Here is a 9229-nt window from a genome sequence, read left to right as displayed (position 1 = left end):
GAACTGATCGTGTTAGTGCCGCTGGGACTTTGCATCGTTAATGTGTGCTGGCTCTGAGGGCCTAGGGTAGGCGAGATATTCACTGTTGACATCCAAACAAATGCATAAATATATAAGCAGCCTCAGTGGCTAAACCTTGGGAAGGTTCAGCTGGACATGGAGCTGGAGCAGGGCACAGGCCTGGTCTGGGGATGGCAGGGGGTTTCTCAGATGCCACCTGCTCCCCCCAGGTCAGGCTGGGAATATGGTGCGCGTGGCTCTTTCTGGGGCACTCTGGTACTTCCCTGCTCCTGCCAGGCTCAGGGAGCACAGAGGATGCTGAGCACTATGCTTGAGAAAAGTGCTGCCTACCAGACTGGGATGGCAGACTTCTGGCCCTGCCACAGACGTGTTAGGTGACCTTGGGCATTTGCTGGCTGTGTGCCTCGGTTTTCCCTATTAGTAAAATGGGGATATTGATACTGATCCTCTTTTGTAAAGTGCCATCAGCTCTCCTCATGAACCATCCTATGTGAGGGTGAGCAGCAGCTGAAGGCATCACAATGTTTTGCCAGCTCTAGGCCACTGTTATGCCAACGTCTCCCAACTTCCTGCTGTTCTTGGGCCTGGAGATAATCTCTCCGGAGGCTACCATGTTGGCAGTATATTCACCCACCTTCCCTGGAGCTGCACATGTGGCCAATCTATCCCACCCTGCCCCTGTTCCCTCTGATCCTGGAGTCCCCAGGGTCTTGGAGAGCTTAGCAGCATGCTTTGTTTCCACACCAGGGGGAGAGGAGAGGGGAGGCTGCCTGGCTCTGTGGGACCTGCCTGGGGATTTCCCTTCTTTACCCAGTTTTCTTCCCTTATTGGGTTTCATTACATTCTGTTGAGTTTCAGCATCATTCTAGGACTAATAGAAACCATCATGGAGTGAGGTGACTGTCTCCTCAGGGATTGGTTTTTACATGCTAGCTACAGTCATGGGAGCAAGAAACCTCTGAAGTCTTCCCTAATCTGTCCCCTTGCAGCAGCACAGAAGCAGATGCTCGAGCAAGCATACCAAGGACATTTTCCAGTCTTAAATGTCCCGAGTTCTTCTATCGCTTCCTTTGGGAGCCAGTTCCAGGGGCTGACTGAGCTCCATTGCAGCTTGGTATTCAGCTGTAACTTCCCTTAATGACGTTCCAATCCTCCCCCGGCAGGAGACCAGATATACATACATCCCCTCCACACTCCCTCTGGACCCCTAAATATTTCATCTCTGTTTGGTATTCATGCCCCTCCAGTGTTTGCAGCCCCTGAGGTCAGGGCACAGTTGGGGTATTTTTTCAAAATGTCAACATTGGTAATGCAACCAGAGGAAATTTGGGCATTTCTTTGATACACTTCCCCTTTTGGTTTCAATTAAAAAAAATAACAATGTCAAATTTCTGGAGGAAAGAAATGGGGAAATATTTTATAGAAGAGCTTTGATTAAATTCCTCTTCTCCCTTTCTGCGTCACTGCTGAACTCTAGTTGATGCATCTTTCAGTCTTCAGCCCCTACATCATTTCTGTTATTATTCCTTAATGCATTGCACCAACGACACTTTTCTGGTCACCGCCTCCCAATCTTTAATACATTTCTTTCCCCAAATATCCTGTAAAGTAGCAAAGTGCTTTTATCCTTGAAATCCAGATAGCAAAGCAAGGCACAAAGAACTAATGAGTCAGATCCAATATCGTCTATTAAGTATCTACATGGACTTCAGCAGGCACCTATGTGTGGCTCTATCCCACCTTGTTCAAGTCCCTGAAAATCCACGAATGCATCTATTTTGGTGACAAGGTTCCTTGGGTGAATTTGATATCTTTTATTAGACCAACCCAAATGGTTGGAGAATAGTTATTAAGCAAGCTTTCGGGTTCAAAAACCCTTCGTCAGGCTAAGAAAGCTTCAGCAGTTGGTGTGTGCTCTTGGTGACACACTGTCATTGCACGCTTAAGACTGAGTCACCAAAAATAGCGAGGAGGAGGAGGTATAGAGAAGCTGGCCCTACATGACTTGCTCAGGGTCACATAGAAACTGCAGGGAACATGAACCCAGGTCCCATGCTCGGGTGGGTCTTCACTCCACAACCATTTTCTCCTGCTTCTACTTTTATCACATCTTGGTAACAAAGTGACCGGACTGGCACGCACTGGCAGTATCCCAGGGGTGGCCTCCTAGAAAATGAACAGAGAAGGCCTGGATGAGATCTCTGGGTGAGCACTAGTTATTTCTGCTGTCCCTTGTCATGGCCGGCACGTGTCTAGTTTCTTGTGCTCTCTCACACCAAGTCCTTAGAAGGTCACAGACCCCTGGGTTTCCTCCTCCTGTGAGCTAGGCTGCTTTTCCCTGGCTGCTTTTCCCAAACTGATTTTTTTTCTTACTTTTTATGCTTCTAATCTCTTGAGGTCCCTTGGTTTTCTTTCTCCGTCCACTCCTTATTCCCAGCCCACCCAGGACTGGTCTGATCTGGGAACTCCACTACCCTCGTGCCCACCGCCCTCTTCCGCAGAGTTAATTGATATCATGAATTCACAGAAGGATTACTGTAGCCCCAAGAGCACCCAACTCAGATCAGGAGCCCCTCTGTGATGGCTGGCATTAAGAAGATACACAAGTAAAGACCATTCCCACCCACAACATCTTCCAGTCTAAAGCAACCAGACAGACAAAGGAAATATCATCATTGACCTTTGACAAATGGGGAACTGAGACACAGGGAGGTTAACACATTTACTCGAGGGTGCACGAGGGGACTGCAGCAATGCCAGAAACTGAACCCAGATTTTTATAGCCTAACTCAGGGCCTTACCAATGATCCCCAGGTCCAGCATGGGTTTTCATGACTGAGTGGACATTTCTGCCCTGCTAGACACACTGTTACTCCTAGTGGGCCCTTCCAACTGAAGCCAATTTTTGGAGACTTTTTTCAAATATTTGAACAAAATCGATTCTCCGTATGTCACCCCCTCTTCTGCAGCCCTGCCCAGAGCATTGCACCGCCTGTGTCTGGTAAAACCTGCTCTTAGCAGGTCTGTGCTGCCTGGTGTCCTCTTTTGCTGAAGGGCCGAGCAGTAGCAGTTCCCTTTGGCTTTACGCAGCCTACATGGCATGTGATAGCTGAAGGGTTATTCTGCCTTCGAGAGCAAACTCCATCCTTTTAGTAGGGCGTCCTATACTGGATGGAAATGCCCACCTCTTCCCTCTTTTCCTGCTCCTGGAGAACTGTAAGCTAATTCACAGCAAATGGCAGGAAAGACATATCCCCAAACCACTATGGCTGGCACCGGACAGTTGGCCTGGTGTTGTATGCAGTGGGAGAGGATGAGCAGAAGGCCATGTTGCCCTGTATACGTTCTCCCACCTCTGAATAACATGGCAGAGACAAGGGAAGGATTTGCACACCCATTTTACCATGGGGCTGGCACAGGGAGGTTCTAGCTCAAACCTCCAAGTACCTTGTGCTTAAATCAGGACTGGACTTTTCCAGAAGTTCGGCTCCCTTTTAGGCACATAGACACAGGATGGACTTGCAGGAGCTCAGCCCCCGACACGCGGGGCTTTGAAAATTGGTCCATGCGGGGCTTTGAAAATCAGTCCATTCGTTTAGGAGTCCAAGCCAGAGCCAAGCACCTTTGGAAATCTGAATACATGTTGGACTTACAGACTTGCAGACTTGCAGGAGCTCAGCCCCCGACATGCGGGGCTTTGAAAATCGGTCTATTCATTTAGGAGTCCAAGCCAGAGCCAAGCACCTTTGGAAATCTGGCCTCAAATAACTGCATTTCACTGCATTTCCTGGTACAACAGGAGACCGTGGCTGGGGTGCTGAGTGCAGAGACAAAAAGGACACATCAGCCCTGCCCTGATACTTCTCTCTTGCTTTGTTGCTCCCCTGCAAATTAGGACTCAACCAGCATATAAGGAACAGGAAACATCCCAGGAACCCTTCCCTGATGGATCTATATATTGCTCCTTCATTCATGCCTCTTCCTCCAAGCCCCCTACCCTTCACGCCTTGCTGTGGCCAGGCCTGCCCCAGTGTCTTGGCTCAGTCTGGTGATCAGCAGCTCCCAGGTGACTTAACATTAGATCCTTCAGGCCTCAAAACATTGCAGAAGCAGCGTGGCAGGCGTGGAGGATTGGAGAGAGGAAACAGCAGAGCTGTGCGTGACAGCAAAAGACGGTGGCAGGTTCAGCCAGGGCTGGGGGGGTGAGCTGTGGTTAGCCCCAAATGGAAAGTCCTTCTCCGAGGTTCACAGTGGGGAGCGCCAGGAGGCAGCCCTCGACCTGCTGCAGGTGGCATCCCCGCGACTCCTCCCTGCCAGCCCGCGGCCCGGCACCTCTTTCGCTTCTCTGTCAAGCAGAGCACGGTGCGTGGGTGGGGGAGCTAACCGCACCGTGCCGTGGTTATAATTAGACACTGGCAACCCCGAGAATTCACGTCACTTCAGCTGAAAGGAAAGGAGAAGCAGAAGAAGCCGCGCAAAGGGCTGGCGGGGAACTCTGTTTCCCTCCCCTCCTCCGCATTTTCCCTTTAGGCGGGGAGGGCAAGAGCGACAACTCTGCGCTTCAGTGGCCTGGGAAGACGAGGAGGCCGCGCAGCAGACAAACAGCCCAGGGAGGGGTTGTGGGCAAGCCCAGCATCCTAATACTCAGAACATGGGAGGGGCACGCCTGCCTGGTGGTTAGAGCCGGAGCTGGGTGCAAGGAGCCCTGGCTCTTTTGCAGGCTGCAGGAGGAAGCGGGGCCTAGCTGTTAGAGCAGGTGAGTTGGAAATAAGGGCTCTCTTTAGGCATTTGCTTCATGTCCTTGGACCTCGGTATCCCCAGCTGGCGAACGGAGGAGAAAGTGTAACAGGTCTGAGACACTCCGGTGGACACTGCTGTAGAGGGAAAACCCAGGACAGGGTATGATTACCCAGTTTTAGACTGGGTCAACCATTCCCTGTGTGCCTACCAGTGTGCTGAACACAGACCGGTGAGCAATGCCCCTGTCCACACTGGCAGGCTGGGACAGGCACCAGGCAGCAGCTGCCACGGGGAAGCCACCAGACCGTGGAGGCCCCCACTCCCCACCCTGCACCCTCTGCCTCCCCATCTCACCCTGCGGCTTTTGCTGGGTCTGCTTCATCAGCTGGGCTGGCAGGGCACAAGGTGCAGCCTGGGTAGGCACCAGCTGAAGGGGCTGCGGGAGTTGGGTAGAGACATGGGCATGTCTGCAGATGCCTTCTGCACTCAGTAAAAGTGGTGTCACTGGGTGTGGTGTGGGAACGAGAGAAAAGAGAAAATAGCTTTGACACCACAGGGGAACATTTGGTGAAAAGCAGCAAGTGCCCAGGGTCAAGGAACAGGAAAAAGATCTTTGGGGTTTTACCAGCTCAGGTTCAATCCCAAGCCCCATTACAGGCAGAGTTGGCTGATAGCTCCCCAATGAATTTCCTGCTAGTCCTAATGCAGGGATGTCTTGCCCCCAACAGAGCATCATTTCCCCTTTCCCCACAAAGTCTCTATTTCAGGAATGCATTTGGCTTTTGAATTTCTTTGTGCTGACAGTGACACAACTGTTGCACACAGCGGGTGCTTTCATTGCAGAGCCAACACCACACCCTTGGCTTGGACCTTTTGTGTTTCCCGGCGGTTGTCTCCACGCTCACTGCAAACAGACCTGCGCTTTGTCATGTATTTACCATTCGTGTCTGGGTGGTGTATTTTCGCCGGGACCATTTCAGTGTCTTCCTTGCATGTCAGCACCGCTCTAGCACAAAGCAGCTCTGGCTGGCCCGGCAAACTGCCCCTGCAAAGTCTATTTATCACAATAACCTGGCGCTCACCTGGCTATTGCTCGTACCACAAATAATTCAGCCTCTCATTATTCTTGTTAGCTGCTCAGACTCACATGACTTGGCTCTATAAGTAAGTCTGCAAAATAATGAGCAGTAGTCTCACCTGGCAGCAGGTTTGCTGTCAAAAAGGTGCTGTTTCTGTGCAATATTTTACATGCATTCTTGACCTTTCTGATGAGTTGCAGTCCTAGTCGTACTCCCACTGGAATGTACTGGATCTCATGCACTTCTGGGCCTGCCACATGCCATCCCCTCTGGTTTCTCTGCAACACTGCTGACCTGAATATAAAACCTGGATGTGCCACAGCTGTGACCTGCAGCTCCGTTACAGGTTTTTGTTCACACTGGGACCTGCATGGCTTTATTTGGCCAGAGTCTGCAGTTTTCATCTGATGCCATGCTAAAAAACAAAAAAGGGCTTGATGAGCAGAAATGAAGGAAAAGATTTCCCTTCTCTTCCTGAAGGCAGTCACAAGAGATGGGTCAGGGGTCAAAGGTTAATGCTAGAGCTCATTGGAAATTGGTCTTCCCTGCAAAAACCCCCAAACAATTTTAATCAGAAACTGTCAACTTTTCCTCGACAAACTGGAAACCATATGTTTGGTTTGTTTGTCAGAAGCTGGGAACTGGCTTTTCGTTTCTGCTGAAAATGAAAAATAATAGTGGTCAAAAACCGACAAGACGTCATGATGAATAATCTGAAATGTTCAAGGAAAGCCCAGGTTCCTCCAAAAATCTCGTTTTGTTAACATTTTCATTTTTTTTGGCAGAAAAGAAAATTAGGCGTGGAATCAGCATGTGGCCTAGTTCATACCCACGTGCTGAGAAGGGCAGTCACGGACTCCAGTGGCTTTTTGTACCTATGTATCGTACAAGGCACTGGTCTGACCTGAGCTGTAAGAGCTCCTCTTCACTTGCAGAGCCGGCTTGGGCTCTTACTTGAATATGTTCAAATGCAAAACCCTCTGGGCTGGGTGCTGTGCTTCTCTACCCCAGAGCCAGCTGGCCCAGCCACAGGTACGAGATAAAGCCAAGAGCTGCTTCCTCTCAGACTGTTAAGCTGCTTGCTTTGGAGAATGGCTGAATCACTTGAGAACTGCAAGTGCTCCCCTTGCCTTGCCATAATTCCTCCTCTATGCTGGGATGGACACAGTTTTCTCCCGTAGTTCCCCAGGAGAGAACCACAGAGCTGCTCAGCCTTGCAGCAGCACAAGGAACCACGGGATGTGAATCCTAGAGACACATACAGGGGGTATGGATGCAGCTTTGCAACCAGGTCCATCTGGGCACGTTTCACTCTGTGGCCTGCTCCACAGTGATGTCTTCCCTATCGAAAAGGCACATATTGACACGTGTTATTTATTGCACTGTAAAAATTAAGAGAAACCCTTGATTTGGCAGAGAGGGCAAGAGCCCAGGAGACATTCTGAAATGGGGACCGACAGGGAGCTGCAAACACTGCTTTGATGCAATGGTTTTTACACAGTGCAAGTGTTCCTTGTTCCCAGTCTAGTGCTGCGTCTACAGGCATCCCTGCCTCCCTTGTGCCTCTGCGCCATCTCCTAAGCCGTATTCTGCAGGACATGGCGCTGTGGAGCAGAGCAATGCACTTTTCTGCTCTTCGCTGAGAATGACAGGTCTGTGCGGCAAAGGGAACATTTCCCAAGTCCCAAAGAGCTTGATTTGGGGCAGTCAACAGGTTGGAAGGGGAGTCGCTGAAGAATCCCACCCTGGTGACAGGCATGCACGGGGGCATTTATACCCAGCAGAAGAAGGGAGAGAGACCCAGTCTGCCCATGTGTATGTGCGTGGTGTGCTCCATGGAGTGGCCACCTGGGCAGGGGGGAACTATACCTGGATTTCCGTTCCCACCTGGACTGGACTCTGGGTGTGAGCCTGTCCTCAGGCAGAGGAAGCTTTTGGGGCAAGATAAGGGTCTGGGAAGTGCAACGAAGACGCGCTATGCTACAGCCTTCAAACCAGCCCCCGCTGTGCCATTCTCAGGGCTGTTGAAGCACAGCTTCCTCCTCAGCAGCAAAGAGAAGCCAGGGAGCTGCAGTGAGATGCAAGTGCGGTGGGGTGGGCTGGGGGGAGGGCACAGGAAGCCGGATTAACGGCAGGCACTCATGAAATCTAGGGCAGTCCCATCTGTCAAGCGTCGCCAGTTTGAATCTAGCTGCGGGTGTCTCTACCCCATCCCCCATCCATCTCTCGCATTATCCAGAAATCCGAGTGGCCTGCTCCCCACTCATCACCCAGGGGTCCCACTCTTTAGCTTTCTTGCTAGCACTATTAGGGCTTGGCTGCTGGGCTCGCTTTTTGTGGGGGGACATGGACCGATGGGTGCTTCAGGGTGTTCTTATGCAGCCTTCCTTAAGCCTCACATGTCTATTGTTTGTGCGCACTCCCCCCGCCCCTTACACACTCGCTGCTGGACACTCAGAGCTCCCTGGACACAGCAGTTTTGCCGGTGTTTGCAATTTTCCCATGATGCCTCATCTAATGATGCTTCACCCCCACTTAAACCCAAGTGAGATCCCACATGAGACTCTCAGCTTGCATTAAGAAACAAGAATGTCTAGATTTCCTAGTGGCAGAGAAAAAGTACAAATCCATGATCTGGGCATGTCCCCGAGAGTCAGAAACCACAGAACAAATGAGAAGAGCCCGAAGTGAGCTTAGTTATTTTTCAAACTCGCATGCTGTTCAGCCAAATCAATGATTTAGGCTGGGCCTGACTTGTGATTTTTGAACTTTTGGTGTTAGCAGCCTGGGGACGATCACCATCCTCTAGCTTCTGTCCTGCTCGGTAAGAGAAATGGCTGAGTTGTTTCAAAGAGTTTATGTTCGGGGCGCATGTGTGTGTGTGTGTGCCTGTAAGCTTGCTTAATAATTGTCTTCCAACTATTTAAATTGGTCGAATAAAAGATATCAGATTCACCCAAAGAACCTTGTCTGCCTCTGTCCTTAGACCAACACGGCTACAACCTCCACCCTTGTGTGTCTGTGAAGCAAAGAGCGGTGTGACCTTCATGGCATAAGAAGGGCTTATTTTGGTCAACCAAAGACTGCAGCGCTGGTGTCGTCAGGAAGGCTTTGGCTTTCATGACCACAGCCCGCTCTTTGGCGAGAGAGGCAGCGAGCTGCTGGGAAGAGATGGCCTCCACCTCTCTCCCCTAGGGAGGAGGCTCTTCTCAGCCAGACTGGCTGACCTGCTCCACCGGGCTTTAAACGAAGCCCGTTGGGGGACGGGGGGACTACCGCCACTGCTGGCCTGCTGAGCAATCCTGGCAAAGCCAGCGGATCACGGCGCTTCAGGGAGCCCACCCCTGCCCCAGCCCTGGTAAAATCTGTGGGCAAGGAAGGAGCCCCCC

General features: G+C 51.0%; 2 long non-coding RNA genes across 2 annotated transcripts in view; both read right to left on the bottom strand.

Annotated features, from left to right (window-relative positions):
- The window catches only part of LOC102374414, an 18025-nt gene that overhangs the window by 3371 nt on the left and 5425 nt on the right, over positions 1 to 9229 (bottom strand). The gene's annotated exons all lie outside the window — the stretch shown is intronic.
- On the bottom strand, positions 4760 to 6096 carry LOC102374240. Its single transcript, XR_324265.1, has 3 exons — positions 5959 to 6096; positions 5116 to 5265; positions 4760 to 4895 (listed from the first exon to the last, which is right to left on the bottom strand). It is a non-coding gene; the product is annotated as an uncharacterized LOC102374240 (long non-coding RNA).

This window comes from Alligator sinensis, unplaced genomic scaffold (assembly GCF_000455745.1).
Source record: "Alligator sinensis unplaced genomic scaffold, ASM45574v1 scaffold103_1, whole genome shotgun sequence".
NCBI lineage: Eukaryota > Metazoa > Chordata > Crocodylia > Alligatoridae > Alligator > Alligator sinensis.
Note: the sequence above shows the minus strand (reverse complement) of the source record. Positions and strands in the feature narration are given on the sequence as shown.